General features: G+C 38.7%; 1 protein-coding gene across 7 annotated transcripts in view; it reads right to left on the bottom strand.

Moving 5' to 3' along the window:
- The window catches only part of KLHL13 (kelch like family member 13), a 200,133-nt gene that overhangs the window by 46,417 nt on the left and 131,317 nt on the right, over window positions 1–22,399 (bottom strand). The window contains exon 1 of one of the 7 annotated variants that reach the window (XM_035725797.1): window positions 3,556–3,576. The exons of the other annotated variants lie outside the window; for them this stretch is intronic. The gene's annotated coding sequence lies outside the window, so the exon portion shown is untranslated. Of the gene's footprint in view, window positions 1–3,555; window positions 3,577–22,399 lie in introns of those variants that run through there. 7 annotated transcript variants of the gene reach the window in all.

Below are 22,399 nucleotides of genomic sequence, written 5' to 3'. Positions count from 1 at the left end.
TAACAACTTGTTTACTTGTCATTTGTCTCTAGCTCCTAAAATTGAAAAGCAGAATGTGAAAATGCAGCCCTTTCTTGGCAAGATAATATGGTTGGCTTTCTAATTAATTACTTCAAATGCTGAAGAAGGCTTCACTAAAATCATCTTCTTCATGACTTCTTATCAACATACTTTGACTTTTTAACATGCAGAACACTCCCTATTATTTCTGCATCAGTAACAATACATGCCATGTCAACCTTCTCAGCCGATTCAATATTCTCTTCTATCTCCTTTTCATTAAGTTTACTGACTGGATGTGAAGAGAACGGTTTTTCAACATCGCAAGGAGGTAAAACCTCTCTGCAAAGCCCAGGCCACAAATACATCACGTTATCCTTAAAGGAATGATTACCTGAGTAACTCCAAGGACAAATAACAGTTTTTAAATATTACTTTTTCAAGTCATATGGTTAAAAGCAATAAAAAGACCAGTGGTTCTCGGAAGGGGTTAGGGGACCCAGGGGATTTTGTTTCTCCCCTCCCCACGTGTGGCGACGTTTGGAGCCGTCCTTCATTGTCGCAAGAGGGTGTGTGTGCTACCTTCGTCTCGTGGGATGCTGCTAAACATCCCCCCAAGGCCCAGGAAAGTTCTCCCCGGCTAAGATGTACTTAGGCAAAAATGTCAAGAGTACCAAGATTGAGAAGCCCTGAAATAGAGGGATTAACCTACTCAGGAAAATTCTTCTTTTTTTTTGTTTTTAAAGATTTTATTTATTTATTTGACAGAGAGAGACACAGCGAGAGAGGGAACACAAGCAGGGGGGAGCGGCAGGCAGAGGGAGAAGCAGGCTTCCCGCCGAGCAGGGAGCCCGATGCGGGGCTCGATCCCAGGACCTGGGATCACGACCTGCACTGAAGGCAGACACCCTATGCCTGAGCCACCCAGGTGCCCCAGGAAAATTTTTCTAAAGCAATTTCATGTTCTAAATTACTTCTCAGTCTGAGGGTTGACTACACAAGGTTAATGCTGGCAGTAAAAAACACAGGTTTATTAATTACCACTAATTCTTCCAAGACTACCTAACAATAAAATACCTCTGTTTCCTCCAGCCCCACAATTTGAACAATCAAGTGTTTACAGTAGATAAGGAGATAATGGTTTTGAAGTTTATCAGACAGTTGTGCAGGAAAGCTTTTGTTCTATGTAAATTCATGTAAGAATAATAATTTCGTAGTTCTGCTTAAAACAACTGCTATTTGGATTCACTTTTTCATGCTGACTTCGAATCAAGCAAATCCTGCCTAAATAGTCCCATTGCATCAATGCTATAAAATTATTCACGGGAGAGAGTATGGTCATCAATTTTCTGTCCAAAACTCAAATCTTCTTCCTACGTCTGTATAGTGCTACCAGGCCCCCCAGCCCACCCCACTGCCACTGGACACATCTTATTTTCTTAACAATGACCAACCACAGAGCACAAAAGCAATCTTTCACAAAGTGTACACGAATCACTCAACCGTGCTTGTTCAAAGAGAACAATTACTTTTTCAAAGAGCATTAGGGTAGAGACAGAAGCACTGTCTGATCATTTTACTGAAAGCATTGCAAAGGTGGTCAAATTGAACATACACAAACTATGGTATTTCTTTGCATTGCTCTGTGAAGATAAAAGAAATAGAAAGTCTAAGCAATTGTCAGGCTAACAGGGTGATGCTAACATTGTAATCTTGCCTAAAATATTTCTATAATTTAAAAATCACCCCCAAGGGAAACGTGTACATGATATGAGCACACAATTCATAAAGACATAAGTACAAATGGTTAACAGAGAGAAAAATGTTCTAACTCATTAGTATTCCAGAATATGCAAATTAAAGCAAAGATTCCATCTTGAAATTTATAGACTTAAAGAGTTGAAGATATACTTTCGAAACTGCTAGTGCAAACATGTATTAAGCCCCTGTTGTCTACGTGGCACTGTTCACCCAAATGGATTTTTTAAGTTTTAAAAATCATCAAACAGACACATTTTTTTTTCTTTTTATAGTGAACACCAGGACAACAAAGGATTGTGTATTACACATCTGACCTGGTAGGTAAGCTGCAGCCAGTGTTCTGTCAATCTGGTTGAAATATGTTTTCTATAGTGAATAGTTCTGTAGAGGTTAATAGTTTGGTACATGCTCTATAAAGAAGCCGTACTCTCAGAATTCACTATAGCAATTGGGTTTGTTGGTATGCGGTGTGAGTAAGGGAAGAGCATCTCACAGTTGCACCATTTGGCTCCAAAGCCTCAAACAGTCTTCCAACACTCCATACCAAAAAAAAAAAAAAAAAAAAAAAAGAAGAAGAAGAAGAAGGAAAAGAACCCCCCTCAATCCACTGAAATGAGTACTTTTGTGTTTAAAAAATGAGGTCTCAGCTTGATAAACGATGGAACACCCATCTCAGTTCCTTGCTTTCTATCACAGATCATGTTATACAGAAAGCCATGTGAGGTCAAATTTCCTTGTTGAGGAAAAGGGGCCGTTTTAGTGCTTTCTGAAATTATCAGCATGAAAACACATGAAACACTTGACTGTTTCTGGTGGAGATATTCTATGCGCCAACCCATGCGCGGGCACATTCACTTCCTGCTCACATCAAATGAAGAATAGCACATTAAGAGGGCTCTGCATGAAAGATGCTGGGAGAATATAGGACTTGCAGGAAAAAAGTGCTGCCCAAGACTCTCAGAATAGTCGTCAAATTGTTCTCTGTACTTCCCTATATTGTTTTTAATTTCCGGGGTGGGGGTGATGAATCAGAGAACGCTACAAAGATACAAGTATATGAATAACACCTTTAAGTTTTCTCTAGTTAGTTCCCAGTTAGCTTCACAGCACTTCTTTTTGCTTGCTACCATTACATTACAAAGTGGTTAAACCCATCAGTGTATTTTTTTTAAAGATTTTATTTATTTATTTGAGAGAGAGAGAATGAGAGATAGAGAGCACGAGAGGGAAGAGGGTCAGAGGGAGAAGCAGACTCCCTGCTGAGCAGGGAGCCCGATGCGGGACTCGATCCCGGGACTCCAGGATCATGACCTGAGCCGAAGGCAGTCGCTTGACCAACAGAGCCACCCAGGCGCCCCATCAGTGTATTTTTTTTTTTTAAGATTTTATTTTTTTAAGTCATCTCTATACCCAACACGGGGTCTGAACTCACGACCCCGAGACCAAGAGTTGCATGCTCTGCCGACTGAGTCAGCCAGGCGCCCCCCAACAATGTATTTTAATAACATAATTCCACCGGGACAAAAGAGTAGGGGTCTCTAAGTTAGTGTTAAAAGTACTATACAAATATTGTAATTTCTCAGAGCAATATTATTATACTAACTGAAAGTCAGCACCCAGGGGGTTAGTATGCAAGAGCAGTAACAATAACAAAAGAAAACCTAAGTAAAAACAGAAATGAAAGCCATGAATGGTATAGCAAGACAACAAATCGGGTTAGTTAATCAAGGCATTGACTCATGCTTTCCACCATCTATCCCCCAGAAAAATAAAATACATATTTGTCACACTCACAATTTAAAAAGAAAATCAAGAAAAAGGTTTTCTTCAAAGAAGTACTCCCCCTCCATTTGTTTTTCTGCTCTGAAACAGAGAAGTGTCTGTTAGCCGCAGCATTTGCTAAATGAAACATTTCTTGTGATAAAGTTGCATGGCAGGTGGAGGAGAAATTTAGCCACCTGTTCTCATACTCATTTGAATTTGAGTGCTAAATCTGTCAAGGTATTTCCTCCCACCCTTAAGAAATAAATCAAAACCTTAAGATTGGTAGAAGTTATTCCCCATAGATTTTTCTGTAGATTCAAAGTATGCACACTGCATCGAGTTCTAAAGATCTTAATAACCTTCCTACCTCACAAAAGTTAGAATCTTAACCATCCTCCTTCAACCCTCCCAAACAAAAACTGAATGATCGACATGACAAACACATATACACACAAACACACCCGCGGGCACACACATTCTCTCTCACTCAACTTCCATTAAAAAAAAAAAGGGGGGGGGGAAATTGTTTTTAAAAAAATCAGGAAGAAAACTTCAACTTATGACATAAGGAAATACATATAAAATAAGTCTGGTATTTTCACCTAAAGGAAGAAAAAAAACCTTAAAAACTTCAACTATTTTAAAGATACGTCCCAATGCAAATGGCATTTACGGCATCATTATACAAAGAAATTACAAATATCATAGCAACTTTTCTTAATAAGGTCTAAATTAATTGCTGTTTAAGAAACAATGGACAACAGAGCTCTTACTGAGGTGCTTGCCTGAAAGAAATCAAGAAAGATAAAGCTTTTGGGGCGCCTGGGTGGCTCAGTTGTTAAGCGTCTGCCTTCGGCTCGGGTCATGATCCCAGGGTCCTGGGATCGAGCCCCGCATCGGGCTCCCCGCTCTGCGGGAAGCCTCCTTCTCCCTCTCCCACTCCCCCTGCTTGTGTTCCCTCTCTCCCTGTCAAATAAATAAAATCTTTAAAAAAAAAAAAGATAAAGCTTTGGTTAGTTATTTACTTGTATTTTTTAATGACACAAGTATAAGTACCTTAGTTTCAACTTGCAGTGAATTCGCTAATGGAAATCTTTAGCATGTAGGATATAAAATGGAGGCTAATCTTTCCAAGGCTTTCTTTTGTGCTGTGGCAATACCAGAATCCATGAAAGGGAAAAATTCTCAGTTCAAGGTGATAGGGCCAGACTGCAAAATGATTTTCTGAAGTAAAAAACTTCTCTACATGCATATGTCGGTCACATTTAAAATAAAATCACATTAATAAATAGCTGATGTCAGTTTTAACATAGGAATAAGATCGTTTACCCAGCACCTGCTATGTACTAGGCATTGTGCCAGACACATTCTCTGGGCTACTTAATCCTCAGAGCAATCCCATTTTAAAGATAGGAAACTGAAGCTCAGAGAGTTTAAGTCTTCACTGTGAGTCTGGCAACTATGATTTGAACTTGAGTCTGATCTCAGATCCCACAATGTTCCCATTACACCAAGCTTGGGAAAAAAAATGAAAAATACGCCCTAAGCAATTGTCATTTCAACGCTTAATTGATAAATACAAAGAAGATCTCAGAAAGACACATTCTGGTAAAGGAAAGTAATTCTTTGGTTGGATTAATTCAGTCTAAAATTACTCACTTTTCCCACTTGCATAAAAACAACACCAGTGATAAAAATCTCTCATGCCATTCTCCCAACACACAGAGGGTAAGGAGGCAGCCTATCTTAGGATATAACTCAGATCAAATTTAGGGAGAACTTTACATTACTGATATCAACATTTAAGGGAATACATTCTGAATTCCAAAGCCACCCATCACTCTCACAGAAATAGCACTACCACACAGATGAGGGAATTGGGCTAAACAAATGGAATGACAAATGATACTCCATTAGATAGCTATGACAGGATGAAAGTTAATTATCCAATGCATAAAGCATTTGCACTGAATTATCTCAATCCTGTCCCTGAAAAACTTTAAAATTAATGTTTGTTCCCTCTATCTACCATATTTCAATACTTTCGTCTTTCTTCATCTTCTAAAAATTCACATACCAATTAAACTATATCAAGTCTCATGTATCTAGACCAGAAAATTCTTCTGTTTAGAAGCTTGGTTCATATACTATTTCTCATTCTTCACATTTTTTTAAAAGATTTTATTTATTTGAGAGAGAGAGAGAGAGAGACAGTGAGTGAGCAAGCATGAGTGGGGGCGGAGGGGCAGAAGGAAAGGGAGAAGCAGACTCCCCATAGAGCGGGGAGCCCGAGGTGAGGCTCGATCTCAGGACTCTGGGATCATGACCTGAGCCAAAGGCAGATGCTCAACCGACTAAGCCACCCAGGTGCCCCTCATTCTTCACATTTCTTATTAATATTGTAATAAAAGATATAGATAGATACATACACACATACCTGAAGTAGAGAGAAAAGAGTAAGCAGAAGAATGAATTCCTAAATGCGGATTCCATACCTACTATATATAAAATAACTAAGTCAAAGCCCCCTCGCCCTAAGAAGCCATACAGGGCAAGAGAGTCCACAAGAAATAGTAGTATAGGGAGATGGCAATATGTAGGTGTGAGTTGGAGAAAACAGCATGTGCTCCCATCACTCTCAATAACCCCCTTCTCAGGACACAGAGAAAATAATAGTTACAATCCTGTGGCCACACATAAGCCCTATGGAAGGATGACCCACCCTACAGCCAGCACCAGGCCTGCCATTGAGAAGTCCAGCTGTACCTAAGGCAGGGAGCATGCCTTCTTCCTCAATTCCCAAATGAAGAAACTGGAATGGGAGCTCCAATACCCTGGCCAACGTTCTTTGAAGGAGCTTTCTGCTTTTGCTCCCAGAAGATTTGTTAACCAAGGTGTCATTTTACTTCTATTACCTGTAGCCCACTAACTTTGAAATTTGACTCTTGAGCTACGGTGCATTTCAAGGGAAGAGCGTGTTATTTAAGAATTGGGCTTATGCCTGCCTAAAATGTCAGTTTATGAAATATTCAAACACCCAAGTTATCCGATTTTTTGAGTTTATTATAAAGGCAGATTCCACAAACTCAAAACCAATTAGAAATCACTTCTGTTTGGGAACAGAAGAATCATTAATCAAGTGGTAAAAAATCCTATCCTTTTCTGAATTTCCTAGTTATATTCAACTTCATAAAGTCAATAATTCATGACCAGATCTTAAGGGAATGTTTAGTTCTCTCTTAAAAGGAAACATGACCAAAAAAAACAAAGAGTAAGACTTTTAAACTTACAAAGTAATAACCAATTGCATTTGGTTTTAAGAATTATAATTGGCAGCTCTGAATCCCACTGCCTCTATGTCTTCAAAGCCTGTAATAAATGTAACAAATCTCAACCTTGAATTTGCAAGGACCTAGAGGCATCCCTAATTATTTCAATGAATGTGGTAAAAATTTCCGTATTGAATCAATCATGTTTTAGTATAGCATGTTTAATGTGATGTAATCAAATCAGTGTTTTAATATGGCAACCAGTATTTTTCAGACAGGGCAAGGTAATACAAAAAAAGTATCAGAGGACAGACCCTCAACCCAGTGAATTTGGGAATCATACTTAAGATAGTTCTTTCAAGCTTATCTCAGATATCGAGCCAATGGAAACAAAGAATCCAAGTTATATAATATTTCATAAAAAAATTATTTTCCATTTTGTACACATCTGTGTCACCATTAAGATTTTTTTTTAGTCGGGGGCAGAGGGAGAGGGAGTGAGAAAATCTTAAGCAGGTTCCATGCCCAGCATGTGAACCCAGTGCAGGGCTGAATCTCACAACCCCAAGATCATGACCTGAGCCGAAATCAAGAGTCGGACACCCAACTGACTGAGCCACCCAGGTGCCCCAAGGTGTTTTTTTTTTTTTCATAAAACTTTGTTAGAAGACTTTAAGTTATCCCTCTTATAACTATGCTTACATAACCATTGTCTACCTTAATTTCTCAAGTTGTTAGGAGATGCAAAAAATCTTTACTGTCCTTTATAGCCCACCCACCTATCTACACATTCAAGTATCATAGTCTGAGTTAAAATGAAGTTTGTTTTTTTTTTTAAAGATTTTATTTTATTTATTTGACAGAGAGAGAGAGAGACAGCGAGAGAGGGAACACAAGCAGGGGGAGTGGGAGAGGGAGAAGCAGGTTTTCCGCTGAGCAGGGAGCCCGATGCGGGGCTCGATCCCAGGACCCTCGGGATCATGACCTGAGCTGAAGGCAGATGCTTAATGACTGAGCCAGGTGCCCCTAAAATGAAGATTTTAATCTTAGAAATGGCTTCTGGTTTTTCTCCTCAAATACCATCAAGATCCACCATTTTACTACACTCCTAGAAAAGTATTTTTACAAGATGATAATGTTCAGTTCCATATCACAACGTTATTTCAAGATCCGGCTACAGACAGCTCTGCTGATGTAACAAAAAATGCTATACAAAAATACTTTTATAAGTTTTTTTTCCACAGCAGAGTAACACTACAGAAGGACTCCTTTGGGGAAAGTATTTATGTTCCATAACTATATTTGTTTACCTTAAATATTAAATATTCTTTTTTTAAAGATTTTATTTATTTATTTGCCAGATAGAGAGCACGGGGGAGAGAGAGAGCGCACAAGCTGGGGGAGCGGCAGGCAGAGGGAGAAGCAGACTCCCCTCTGAGCAAGGAGACCGGTGTGGGACTCGATCCCAGGACCCTGAGATCATGACCTGAGCTGAAGGCAGATGCCTAACTGACTGAGCCACCCAGGCGGCCTATATTAAATATTTTTTAAAAAATTAGTAATGAATTCCTAGAGGGCACAGACTGTTTTGTTTTGTTTTGTTTTTCCTTTTTGGAGGGAGTAGATGCAAAATAACATTCATGGGGAAGTTTGCCCCTTTGGGGGCAAGGTGTTTCTTTTTAGGAAAAGTATGACTTCTGGCTTAAATAGAGGGTGTCTTCTTGGGTGGAATTCCAAAAGGATAGAGGCAGACCATATCATTTAAACAGTATGACACAGTAGGAGTCAAGCATTCACATTTCCCAGTCATTTAAGTGGGAATTTTATTTTATTATTTTTAAAAGATTTATTTATTTGAGAGAGTGCCCACGCAAGTGGGGGGAGGGGCAGAGGGAGAGAGTCCTCAAGGAGATTCCCCCCTGAGCTCGGAGCCCGCCGTGGGGCTCGATCCCAGGACCCTGAGATCATGACCTGAGCTGAAATCAAGAGTCAGACACTTGAGTGACTGACTGAGCTACCCAGGTGTCCATGAGTGGGAATTTTAAATAGAAGATAATCAGAGCACTTTCAGACTGTGTGGGTGTATGCGTTTTGCAGAAGCTAGTTACGAACTGTGAAGGAGAAATAAAGTACTGCCTTGATCTGCTTGAGATAAATAGGAAAGAGGGATATCAAAAAAGAAGAGAGAAGCTTCCTTTCCTTCCTACAGTCTTTTATTTAAAAAAATTTTTTTAAGATTGTATTTATTTATTTGACAGAGAGAGACACCAGCGAGAGAGGGAACACAAGCAGGGGGAGTGGGAGAGGGAGAAGCAGGCTTTCCCGACAAGCAGGGAGCCCGATGCGGGGCTCGATCCCAGGACGCTGGGACCGTGACCTGAGCCGAAGGCAGACGCTTAACCGACTGAGCCACCCAGGTGCCCTCCTATAGTCTTTTAAACCAGTGTTTCATGCCCCAATTTATAATTTTTGACTCTCAGAGTATAGATGAGAAGGAGACAGGGGAAGAGTCACCAAATAGGTAAGGAGAGCAAAGAGTCGAGGTGTTAAAATTCTGCCCAGCTAGTTGGAAAATGCTGCTCTAAATGCTACTTCCCTCACTCACCCCATCTACACCAGCTACTTCTTGAAGCAGTAAGTCATTTTAAATCTCCAAAATCTAATCTTTTCATAGATCCCACTTTAATGAGAAAATTGATTTATTTAAATGTACTCTTAATGGAAACAAATTTGGCTACATAGTTCTTAAAGATTTTATTTTATTGAAGATTTTATTTTTTAAGCAATCCCTACACCCAACATGGGGCTCAAGCTCACAACCCCAAGATCAAGTCGCTCGCTCCACCAACCGAGCCAGCCAGCGCGCTGGACTACAAAGTTGTTTTTTTTTTTTTTTTAAGATTTTATTTGTTTGTTTGATGGAGAGAGAGAGACAGCGAGAGCAGGAAAACAAGCAGGGGAGTGGGAGAGGGAGAAGCAGGCTTCCCGCGGAGCAGGGAGCCCGATGTGGGGCTCAATCCCAGGACCCTGGAATCATGACCTGAGCCGAAGGCAGACGCTCAATGACTGAGCCACCCAGGCGCCTCTGGACTACATAGTTCTTAATGATCATTTTTGGGAAGCTTGGTCAGACAGAAGAAAGTTCAGGAATCTAAGTGTCATGCATTCAAGAGAGCCATAGATAGGATATTTTGGATTCTAGAAGAAAATCGTTATCATCAAAATATTTCAGTCATCTTTGACTCCTGTTCCTTCCCAATCTCCTATGTCCGGTCAACTGTTAAAGTACTACTGAATATCTCTCCAGTATGTTCCTATCCTTCACTTCTCTCCACTGTCACTGCCCCTACACCACACTTCTGGCATCTATTACTTCTTACTTGGATTTGGTTATTAATATAAAGTACATATTTGTCACAGCATAGCTATTTCACATACTGTGACTGTATTTATAACTCTGTATTTATAACTTCCTTGCTCAAAAGTATTCATTGACTCCTCACTGCTTCCTGAACAAAAACCAAACGCCACACTCGGGTTCAAGGCTTCTTTGATTAGCCCTTCTTAACCTAATACACATTCCAGCAAATAATTCAACATAAATATATATTTAATTGTTAGAATATAAATAAAAACCCAAATCTATTCACAAACTATCAACTGTTTTGTTTTAGAGTATGTTGTTTTCATACATAGTAACAGCTATGCCTTATTTCTATTGTTAACCAAGAATTGTGTGAAAACCATTTATTTTAAACATTTTTATTTTTTTAAGATTTTATTTATTTATTTAGAGCAGGGGGAGGGGCAGAGGGAGAGAGAGAAAGAGAGAGAATCTCAAGCAGACTCCATGCTGAACTCGAAGCTGGACACGGGGCTCGATCTCACAACCCCGAGATCATGACCTGAGCTGAAATCAAGAGTTGGACGCTCAACCGACTGAGCCTACCAGGCCCCCTTTGTTTATTTTTTTTTTTTAATTTTCATTCCAGTGTAGTTAACATACAGTGTTATATTAGTTTCAGGTGTACAATATAGTAATTCAATAGCTCCATAGATTACTCAGTGCTCATCACAACAAGTGCCATTCTTAATCCCCTTCACCTATTTCACCCACCCCCCTCGCCCCCTCCCCTCTGGTAACCATCAGTTTGTTCTCTATAGTCAAGAGTCTGTTTCCTGGTTTGTCTCTCTCTTTTTTCTCCTTTGTTCATTTGTTTCTTAAATTCCACATGAGTGAAATTATATGGTATTTGTCTTTCTCTGACTGATTTATTTCACTTAGCATTATTCTCTGTAGCTCCACCCATGTTGTTGCAAATGGCAAGATTTCATTCTTTATTATGGTTGAGTAATATTCCAGCGTGTGTGTGTGTGTGTGTGTGTGTGTGTGCGCGCACGCACGCACACACACCATACCATCTTTATCCATTCACTATCAATGGCTGCTTCCATAGTCTGACTGTTGTAAATAATGCTGCAATAAACATAGGGGTGCATGTATACCTTTGAATTCGTGTTTTCACATTCTTTGGGTAAATACTCCATAATGTGATTACTGAATGGTACAGTAGCTCTATTTTTAATTTTTTGAGGAACCTCCATATTGTCCTCCACCCTGGCTGTACCACTTTGCACTCCCAGCAACAGCATACAAGGGTTCCTTTCTCTCCACACCAACACTTGTTTCTTGTGCTTTTGATTTTGGACCTTCTAAATGGTGTGAGGTGATAGCTTATTGTGGTTTTGATTTGCATTTCCCCGATGATGAGTGATGTTGAGCATTTTTCATGTGTCTGTTGGCCATCTGGATATCTTCTTTGGAGAAAAGGTCTGTTCATGGCTTCTGCCCACTTTTTAATTGGATTATTCGTGTCTTTTTGTTGTTGAATTATGTAAGTTCTTTATATATTTTGGATACTAACCCTTTATTGGATATGTCGTTTGCAAATAATCTTCTCCTATTCACTAATGTTGTCTTTTAGTTTTGTTGGTTGTTTCCTTTGCTGCGCAGAAGCTTCTTATTTTGATGAAGTCCCAATAGTTTATTTTTGTTTATGTTTCCCTTGCCTCAGGAGACATATCTGGAATATTTTCAACATTTTTGATAGCAGGAAAATTTATTTAATTTAAATCTAATATTTGCTAAGCCTTTGCAATTAGGCCGAAGTCCTTTTAGGTATAAAACAATTAAGAAGTTAAGTAAATGTGGATGATTTTTTGAATACTAATTTTAAAATTCATGTCTCCTAAGCCCTAGCCAGCATTCCTTTTTTCTGAGTCTGCCATTCCTTTTTTCAAATTACACACGCAAAACATGTTATCATTTAAGTGCAAACATACTAGCTTTAAAACATAAATTTGTCTAAAATAGCTTTTCCCATGATGCTAAAGGATATGTGAACACAAGTCAAATAACTCTTAAGTCTAAGAGTAGTTGCAGTCTTGGAAGAGATTATAATCTTATTTTCTTTATCAAATTACGATTTGATGAACCATGACTAAAGTATTCTCGTCATTGGGAAATTCTTTCTACTAAAATTACTTTCAGTCTGTGCCAGCCTCATGGTATTTATCAGCAAGCAAGAAACAGAATCGGGATTTTGGATTAGTTTTTTTTCATAGGAAAGATAGGCATAACTTACTTTCATGTAATGAGAGTGTGATGTATTAGATTACTGCATATATCAAATGAAGAAATTCAACACTCTTAAGTGAACTGATCTGCACAGGGCTACAGACCTAAAAACGACTCTCTCTAAATTCATTCATCTAACTCAGCATTTATGGAGCACCTGCTATGTGCCATGCACTGCACTAAAAGATGGGTCAGACAGGGCAGGACACTTGCTTGTAAAGAAGTCACAGCAAAAGAAATAATTACTTTCCAAATGGTTAAATGGTATAAAAAATAATAAATTCTCACCATTATCTACTAACGAATACCATGTTGCACATATCATATAAGCCACGGCAACAAAACTAATTGCAAACTTGGCTCCCTAGTACAGGAGTGTATCCGTTCATTGATAGCATATAAGGACCAAATAAACAAGACAAATAACAATAACTTTCCTTACTATTATTTTATTTTACAAGATCGTTCATCCCAGATCACATTACGTCATTTGAAGAAAAGGCAGTCTCTAATTGCATCTGTCTCTATAGTGCAGCAGTAGGTCTATGAAAAATATTCTGATGATCCATGTCCTCAGTCTCCTTAAGATCAAAATGTTGGTTCCAATTCCATGAACTTTTGTTTAGCTGTGAATCATTCAGAAATGATTACATACACTCAACCTGTGTAGGAAAGTGCTCATACTAAATGAAAATTGCTTCAGTTTGGTGATGCTAAGGGATTGGATAGCCTATTCACAACCTAGAACATCCACACACTTTTCAAAATTCTGTTTCAGATATTTCATGGGTCCATTCAAAGTAAAGCTAGGTCACACTAAGTGAGTTAATAAGCAATTAAGTGAGTTAATTGCAGACAAGAGAAGAGTTCCAATGTAAGCCCACCTATAAAGACAAATCTAGTTGAGGCTTTTGTAGTAAACTAGTCTTAAACATTAATTTGTAATACAGTTGATGGAATGGGATAAAATAATAAAAAGGAAATATAAATTAAGAATGGGTTGAATCACCAAATACAACCATGCATGAAGGAAAAGTGATCCAACATGAATATCACATTCTCTTCCAAGGTATAAAGGTATGACAAAGAGTAATTTGTAAGGTTCCTTCCTTCTCGGATTCAAAGAACTCTCCCTGAATATGATAATTATGTTCTTTCTTTTTTAAAGTAAGCTCTACACCTAACATAGGACTTGAACTCATGACCCCAAGATCAAGACTCGCATGTTCTACCAACTGAGCCAGCCAGGCACCCCAATAAGTATGTTCTTAAGATGGCATGGTCTTATCCCACAGATCAGTGAAAAGCACTATATTTTTGAAATCAGAGAAACAAAAAGTGAACACAGAAGATGTTACAGGGCAAGTTGTAGGTGAAAAGGAAAGGTAATTTAGAATTTCTAAAAACACTTGCAGTGAGAGACTTTAATGTGGGAAGGAAAAAGGAGAGAGGAGGGACACAGATATGGCATTAGCACTAATGTAGTCCAGTAATCCTTGAACACCCAACAGAACTTGACCTACAACCTATCATTCTCATGATGTTTCCTTCTCAAGTGTTAGTGCCATAAAATATAGTATCCAAGCCTTTTAAATAAAAAATTCAATCAAGCCCCTATACCTTCCATAATAGAAAGCAAATGGTGTCCAGGGAGTTAAAAATAACCAGTTCTGAGTCCAGAACATTCCCACACTCAATTCCAAGTTTAGAAATGGTACTTTTGGGGCGCCTGGGTGGCTCAGTCACTTAAGCGTCTGTCTTCGGCTCAGGCCATGATCCCAGGGTCCTGGGATCGAGCCCTGCATCAGGCCACCTGCTCAGCTGGGAGCCTGCTTCTCCCTCTCCCACTCCCCTTCCCCGCTTGTGGAAGCGCACGCATGCCCTCTCTCTCTGAAATAAAAAAATCTTAAAAAAAAAAAAAAAGAGATGGCACTTTTCTGGACATACTGACTTGCAGGAGAATCCAGTTTAATGCTCAATAGCTGAGTGGCATAGACAGTCCTCATTTGTGCTTTTATTGTTCCTATTTCACAGATGTTAACAAAGTAACATCCAAATTTCGGTGTTTTCCTCTGCACTAAACACTGAAGGGCATTAGCATGGCAACAGTCATAATTGTATGCCACCACCAGCTAATTTTTTTAAGCAGGTTCCATGTTGGGCATGCAGCTTGAACATGGGGCTTGAACTCAGGACCCCAAGATTGAGACCTGAGCTGAGACCAAGAGTCAGATGCTTAACTGACTGAGCCCCAGGCACCTCATGCCAGGTAATTTTCTAATACCTTTTGAAGATTTGTTGAAGGTTCTCCCAAACTTATATTATGTATATAACTTTCCAGAGACATGTGAGGGACCTTGTAGTTGTTAAATATTACTTTCTTATAGCCTTCATGTTTTATCTAATTCTGAACAGTGCTCCAAATAAGATGAAAATGTTTTGAGAAAGTGGAAAGGAATGCAGAGTCCTTTGAAATGTTTTCTTCAATTCATCAATACAATAAAATACAATCAACATCAACCAACTTGTATGATGCACTCATTTTACAACGTTTTAGACAGGTCTAATATCAATGGAGTAATTTTGAATGTTTCTGCTCATTACGTAAAACTTTATTAAGAAAACAAATTCTATGGTTTTATTAAAAAGTTGGCACTATGGGGCACCTGGGTGGCTCAGTCGGTTAAGTGTCTGACTCTTGGTTTCGGCTCAGGTCGTGATCTCAGGGTCATGAGATCAAGCGCCACGTTGGGCTCTGAGCTCAGCACAGAGTCTGCTTGAGATTCTCTCCCTCCCCTTCTGCTCCTTCCCCACATACTCTCTCTCCCTCTCAAATAAATAAATAAAAAATATATATATTTTTTAAAGTAGCACTAATGCTTATTAGCTTTTAAAAGGAGACTTTGGACCATGCAAATCATCTCAAAAACAGCCTGCATGTCAAGAAGTCAAATCAATAATAAAGTCTGAAATTATTAGGCTCTTGGTTTTAACTCACACCTGCATTTTATGTGTTTGTGTATACTTGCAAAACTGATGTATACATTTGTGCTTATTTTATAGGACTTGGGAGCATAATACAAGTTCTAACAGTAGAACTGGTTTTCATGATACTTTCAACACAATCCCAGATTATAATGCCATGCCTGTAGAATTCTACTTTTTAATAAGATTTCCAGGAAATCACCATTGCAGAGTTTGAGAACTGCCTAGTGATGTTTGATTAGAATTTTTGAAAGCAAAGTCACTGGTGCAGAGATTAATAAATTTGGCTTAGTGATAAAAATGTACAATTTGTGGAACCCCTCCTGTATTCTCCAGGCAGGCCCAATCTAGTCACATGAGTCCTCAGAAGTGGAAGACGAAGGCAGAAGAGCGGGTCAGAAAAAGATTCATATGAAAAGGACTTTGGCCACTGTCAGTGTTGAAGATGGAGGAAGGGAGCCACAAGCCAAGACATGCAGGCCACCTCTAGAAGCTGAGATCAACTCTCAGCTCACAGCCAGCAAGAAGACAGGAACCTTGGTGGTCCAACAACGGCCAAGAACTGAGTTGTGCCACTGACCCCAATGAGCAGGAAACAGATTCTCCCCTAGAGCCTCTGATGTGAACAAAGCCCTGCCATCACCTTGATTTTAGCCCAGCGAGACCCATACCAGACTTCTGAGCTAAAAAACTGTTAAGATAATAAATTAGGGAGGTTTTAAGCCATTAGTTTGCAGTGATTTGTTATGGCAGTAAGAAAACTAATATAGAGTTCTTATTGAGTGCTTGCACACCATTAAGCAATGGGACAATAATGTCCACAAGAAAATACTAAACATGCTGACTGGGGAGTACCCTAGGAAAGTACTAAAAAGAGCCTAAGAGCTAGAGCATTGTCCATGGTGGCTGATTACCATGGGGGGAAAACGTGGGGAGCCAATGAATGTAGAACAGTGCTTTGAGAGAAATAGGAAACAGTGAAGTGAATCCTAATACCCTATCAGCAATTAAAGATAATTGCCCCAATATTTTCCTACAACTTCACCACTTGACAGTATGGCCAAGTAAAGCTGACTTCTCCTTATGCCACCACCCAATTCAAAAAAGCTTACCTCATCTGTCATACTTCTTTGTTCTTCCGACCGACCCTAGTGAGATATTATCTAATTAATAGCTGGCAGGAAAGTAGCAAAAGTTGAAAAAAACAAAATGGCATTAGAAAAGTTAAGAGCTTTGATATCAAGCAGACCTGAGTTTGAATTCTCACTTCACCTCTTCCTTTGAGTGTGACATAGAGCAAGTTAATTAACCTCTCTGAACCACTGTGCCCTCCGGTGTAAAACAGAGACGACTTACCCATATAGAGTGTTTGGGAGGCAGCCTGCAAAGTGCTTGGCATTTTTATAGTAGCACTCAACAAACTGTATTATATTTAGCTCTGTTAAACCAGGACAGTTTCTAAAAATGGCAAACAAATACATTTCACATGAAATGTATAATACTGGTCTTACAGGCTAGATTCAAGTTTTAAGCTCCTGGAGTTCTGAAAGTTGTTTTTATTTACCTTTTTCTTAGGGAAGAATAAGTTACTGCTTTTCACTATTGAACCATATCCTAAGAAGTACTCTCCAACAAGGTGGAGATGTTCTTATCTTAGCATACCATAAATACGGCAACACTGGATAAAAGCAACATATACCCTCATCATGGGAAGTCACACCAATGAAAATATCTTACTCTAATTGAAAACAAAATATAATTTTATTTTTCACTAAGATGACATCCTACAGACCAGGATCATATTATTGCTGCTTAAAAGGTAAAATATGTACACTTATGCCCTAGAAAGCACCTATGCCCTGTCCAACTTAAAGGATGATACTCTGTTCCTCCTGTTTAAAAAGGTTACTATCAAGTTTATTTTTTTTAAAGATTTTATTTACTTATTTGAGAGAGAGAGAATGAGAGATAGAGAGCATGAGAGGGAAAAGAGTCAGAGGGAGAAGCAGACTCCCTGCTGAGCAGGGAGCCCGATGCGGGACTCAATCCCGAGACTCCAGGATCATGACCTTAGCCGAAGGCAGTCGCTTAACCAACTGAGCCACCCAGGTGCCCGGTTACTATCAAGTTTAAACATAAATTGGTTCACTTTCCATCCTACGTAATATGCACTTTATAATCTGGTATCTATTTTCGGGGCACCTGGTTGGCTCAGTCGGTAGAGCACATGACTCTTGATCCCAGGGTTGTAAGTTTGAGCTGCACGTTGGGTGTCAAAGTTACTTAAAAATAAAATCTTTAAAAGAAAATTAAAAAAAAATCTGGTATCTATTTTCAATTCATGTCTTCATATTTAGCTCAGACACATTTCTCTTCTATAGTGTTTTCATTCCCATTAAATGCATTATCAATACTGAAAGTACAGTAAACAAAAATTAACCTGATTATCCTGGACCAGAATTTTCATACCAGTAAAATAAATTAAGCAATTTAATTGTTTGTGAATACAGATAGGATGGAAGAATAGTTATGAGTGATTGAGTGATTGTAAGGACTATACCCCTAATACCCAGCAGAGTTATGCCTGGCACATAACAGAAAGTGAGTAATTCTGAATATTACAATATTTTAAAGTCAATATACAAGGTGAGTGAAAAAGAGCTGAGCACTTTCAAAAATGGATTACTCAGCAACTCCTTTACGTACAGATTCCCCAAGAATCACACGCTGACACCATCTCTTTCTTACCGTCTTGAGGAAATAAAGCAATACTCTGTGGCTGCCATTTCAATTTAAAATATCATCATGCACAGTGCTTATAATTCTTGACTCTTTAACCCCAAGTTAAAGTCATTAACACAAATACTTCCCTATCCCCTCCCCCTAACTCGGCCCGACTTAGCTTCTCATCTAAATATTCTAACTTTCAAGCAGAATGTCTGGAATCCTTAGAATTCTTAGTAACTCCAGACTTCCCGTGAGGCTATAGGAGATTTGCGTTTCTGCCCCTTCTCTATGGGACAAGTGTTTTGAGGGGTACTTGGAAGTCACATTAAAGTAGAAAAAAAAAACAATGCATCTAGAGAAATTCTTGACAAGGAAAATTCTTGGAAATTTCTGAAAGCATCAGAAATACTAGCTTTCTGTCTTGCAAGTTTCTTTTGTGAGATATTCTTCAGTAACATTAAATGGTTTCAAGAGATCTTTTAAAACACACACACAACTGGCTTTAAGACAAGATTCTAACTTCCCTTGCACATGCCAGGCAGGCTTCCCCAGACTAAAAATTCTGAAGTAGTGAAAAGAATCCACACTGACTAGGAGGTGCAAGCAATCCAGTCATGAACCTCTGGAAAGGAAGTTTGTAAACTCGGAATTCAGTACAGAACAGTGTGAATCCTGTGATTAAAAATGATTTAATCCCAGTCTCTAAGACAAGGAGAAAAGTGTCATCTAGTCGGACCACATAGGGAGCACTGCATTCAGATATAGTATCTCCTATAAAGATTAACATGAAAAAAAAAAACGGGGCCAGGTGAGGACAACCAGCAGAGTGAAGGGTCTGGAAAACATGTCATACAAGCAAGGCTTAAAGAAAGAGATTTCCAGACTTGTATGTAGTACAGAAAATAGAGATTTTTCTATCTACCTCCAAAAAGCTACATGAGGATCTAGAGATAAAAGATCTAGGAAAGATTTTGCTCAATGCAAGGAAGAGCTGTCCACGCATGAGAGGTGCTGCCTTGGTGAGGTAGTGAGCTCTCTGTTACTGACAGTGATCAAGGAGAATGTGTATTAAACCATCTTTCAGAGGTGTCGCAGAAAGGATTCCTGCTTTAAAGGGGATTTGGATTCTCTAAATGACCTCTAAGGTCACCTTCATCTCTATGGTTTCCCATTAATGTTATGTTAAGCTAGCCCATCTGTAAGCTTAGACAATAGAAATTCCCAAGGACATGCCACCAAAGATACACACTCACACTAAACTGTTCTTAGGCATTGTTTATGTTATTTCTCCACTTAATTTTGTTAGAGTGAGCGTGTAGTAAAAACAAATTAAGCAGACAGAAATAAAAGTTTATGTATGTGGTAACTGTGAAAATAGCTGCATATATTCTTTTCTAATTTGAGATGATCAATTTAAGAAGTATTTTGCCAAGTAAAAAATGACTTCGAAAACCACGAGGTTTTGTTGTAATCACTAAATTAGAAAAAAAGACAACCTTAGGGAATAGAAAATGTGTCAAATTTTTTAAAATGCCTATTTTTATTCTCTTTTTTGAATCACCCATAAACAAGGGATACTTATACAGTCTGCACAGTCTTTTCTCAGGAAATCTAGATACTGCATTTTAATGATACAATGATAGAAAACAACTGCTATAAAATACTGTGCTGTTGATATTTACTACAAACTCTATTTTACATATTAAACAAAATAACCGTAAACAGGGAGCTGACCGAAGGCAAGTGCATTCATTAGCTTAAGGGGCACAAGTCTAATTCACTAACACTCATTCTACATTCATTGTCTTTTTGCTTGAGAAAGGTAAAATTCGAAGGAAAACATCCCACCGTGTGTCTGTCTTGCTGGAAAATTCACTGTTACATTGCACTGGTTAATTCCTACCCATTGTCTTCCTCTTTATTGCCACACCATTGTTATCAAAACTTACAGCTTGTGAAAAAAAGATAAAAGGATCGCTAATGCTAATCCTGTTCTATTTCAGCGTGCCCTTAGAAACTAGCAATACATTAACCCTGTAACATTAGCCCGAAGGAACCATTTGCTGTTTAAAAACAATGAATACCAAAATACCAGAAAACCACTTAGATGTGACTGCCCTTTCAGCTTTATTAATTTAGGCAAAATGACAGGTTAATTTATATGGTTCACACCTGTCAGGAACGGAGTCTTTACTAATTCAGTTTACACTGACCAGGAGATCCTCCCTCAGGCTAAGGCTGAACTTCAACCTACTGTTGAACAGAGTGTAACGCAAATTCCACATGGATGGCACACCACCCTTCAAGGGTTCAAAACGGAAGCTGAAGGAAGACTCAATCTACCCAGTAAAGACTAAGCATTTGGTAACCAAGCTGCCTGAAGGCAAAGGATTTTTTTCCTCCATCTTTTGTCTTTAAGGTACTCCCACTATTCCCAAATCACAGAATAACACAATTTGAAGAGCGCTTTATGCTATATAAGAGACGATTCTCCTTCATATCGTCATCAACATTGTCCTTATAATCAGTCTTGAGTATACGGAGAGAGGCTGCACCTCTCATTCAAGCTTTAAATAAGCAGAAAGAAGGCAAACTTGGATTTGAAATCCACAAGGGGAAAATCGCCTTTCTGTTCGATGTTTGCAGTAAGTGAAAAGTTGTCTGTTGTACCTCTCACGGGAGGAGAAGCACTGCCCTACCTATAGCATCAATAAAGGAGCTCCAGGGGCACCTAGGTGGCTCAGTAACTAAGCGTTTGCCTTCGGCTCAGGTCATGATCCCAGGGTCCTGGGATGGAGCCCCGCCATCGGGCTTCCTGCTTGGTGGGGAGCCTGCTTCTCCCGCTCCCACTCCCCCTGCTTGTGTTCCCTCTCTCGCTGTCCTTCTCTGTCAAATAAATAAATTCTTTTAAAAAAATAAAAACTAAAAAAATAAAGGAGCTCCAGCTAAGCAGCACCTACACTGGGCTGAGAACAAGACCATAAGGAGCCCTTATATTTTTTCCACACTTGCTCAATTACCACAGCACATTTTTACTACAGCCCGAAAGATTTTTATTGAAATTTCAGTCTTTGAAAAATAGACCCAAATCTTCGATGAAAACCACGGAATCTGTTACTTGACAAATCACAATACATATTGATGCAACACTACAAACCAATACTGATACGACTCAAGCAAACATACAAAAAAAGATGTTTCTCTTAACTGTCAAGAATTCTATATTCCAGATAATATTGTAAAGGTTTAGATATAATTTTATAGAAAAACTCTCAGATATCACAATTGACCAAAAAGTCAGAATTAAATTATTCTATTTCAAGGCAAAGACTTTAGACCCAAAGACACAAATAACCATTTAACCCAACAACTGTGAGAGCAAACACAATGTTACTTGACCCAGTTTTCTAACTTAGTCCTTGTAATTTTTGAGAGTGAAAATCACGCTCAACTTAAGTATCATTTTGTGTGCAGAAGTGTTGTGGAATATAAAGAAGCTCTGATGAGAACGTGTTACACATGATATTTTTATTTCTGGCCAAGTAAGACAATGAACTTCAATCTGAAACTGTCAAAAACTAAATGATATATTTAGACACCTGATTTAAACTCCCCAAGCTAGTCTTTTCCTATATTTCACATATTTTCCCTGTGTATATTAACATGATATTTAAAACCCTGTATTAATTCATTTATAAAGAAAAATAAGTTAAGGCCAATTTAATAACTTGGCCTGTCACAATGTCAAAATGGTGTAACCTAACGCGAGCCCTTCAAATACATCTTCCCATTCTACCTCTGTGTACTACCAACAATCAACATCAACATGCAAGATCTGTGGTATTTTCCAGCTTCTACCACCTACATCAATTCACTCATACCATCAGGTCAAAGCAGTGAGTACTTAAAAGGAGGAAAGTGATTCATTACAGATGCTGTATTAAGCTGTATCTGAGCCTATGGCTAGTATGAATACAATATACATTTTTTAACCATCTCTAAAAATTGGGCCACAACAGGAGCTACAGTTTGGATCCTCTGTATGGTAAAATATAGGAGGAATACCAGACTCATTAATAGCCATTATTAATTGTACCCTGCTGATTTCAAGTTTTGGGGTGTGTATGTTTTGTTTTGTTTTTACAATGAAGCTGCTTTTGGTAAATCTTTGCTCATTTCTCACCAGCTAGGATTCATAAAGTCAACAGGCACATCTCATTTTCTCAAATGATTTGAAGGAGCTCCATTAACTTAT

Source organism: Zalophus californianus, chromosome X (assembly GCF_009762305.2).
Source record: "Zalophus californianus isolate mZalCal1 chromosome X, mZalCal1.pri.v2, whole genome shotgun sequence".
Lineage (NCBI taxonomy): Eukaryota > Metazoa > Chordata > Mammalia > Carnivora > Otariidae > Zalophus > Zalophus californianus.
Note: the sequence above shows the minus strand (reverse complement) of the source record. Positions and strands in the feature narration are given on the sequence as shown.